The following is a 1,002-nucleotide window of genomic DNA, read 5'->3' on the forward strand; positions in this document are numbered from 1 at the left end:
GTTTTCCTCGAGATATATTTACGTATACTTTGCTCACTATGGAGAAATATAATAGCTGAATCGCGACGAGAAGAGCATTTTATCCTGAAAATATACAAATTTGTTTGCTCGGCTCATTTCAGACAATCGGATATGTACGAGTACATAACCAGCAAAGGCTTACGAAAATTAAAATCAAAACAGCTTTGTCAACATTGCTAGTAAGAACTGGTTTTGGTGCCTAGGCATTATATCAAATTTCATTAAATTTATATTAAAGATAGATAGATAGATAGATAAACACTTTATTGCTCACACACAAGAACAAGAATAGTACATAAACAACTTAAAACTAATGTGGGCAAAGGCGGTCTTATCGCTAAGAGCGATCTCTTCCAGACAACCTTAGAGTTAGAGGAATGCTAATCGGAGCGGGAGACGTAGTGTGCCAATTTTATAAATATATAAAGCTTTGGTATGTGATTACATCAATGAGTGAACTGTGCATAGAAAGGAGAGAATACAGGAAATTATCCAGTAAACATAGCTTGAACTTAAGGAGAAAGTGACAAGTATTAACAGAGAACGTCTTACACCGCTAAAATGCATTAAAAATCAAAAGTTGGATGAATGACAAAATATACCAACTTAAGAAACAAAGAAGGTAATTGAAGCAGACTGACACTGCTTTGTTTGTTGACAAATAAATAAACACTGTGAAGTAATTCCGTGTTGTGAAATGATAAAAACAATTGAAATGAGCGCGTAAACTTCTACTTCAATGTTGTGAATGTGTATTGTGCCGTTTATCAATAGAATACAGTGAAATCATTGTGTGAAATGTGGTTGGCGTAAAGAAATAACCTCAAATTTATAATGAAAATTTTATTTCTTCCAACATAAGTTAGGTATGTCATTAAAATATTCCTTATATTTAAATGATAGGGAATTTATCCACCTTTCTAGTCATATATAACACATTCCATATAATTATACAGAATAACGTTTTTTTGCGACAAATTA

This window comes from Hyposmocoma kahamanoa, unplaced genomic scaffold (genome assembly GCF_003589595.1).
Source record: "Hyposmocoma kahamanoa isolate Upper Pololo Valley unplaced genomic scaffold, ASM358959v1 100021, whole genome shotgun sequence".
Taxonomy (NCBI): Eukaryota; Metazoa; Arthropoda; class Insecta; order Lepidoptera; family Cosmopterigidae; genus Hyposmocoma; species Hyposmocoma kahamanoa.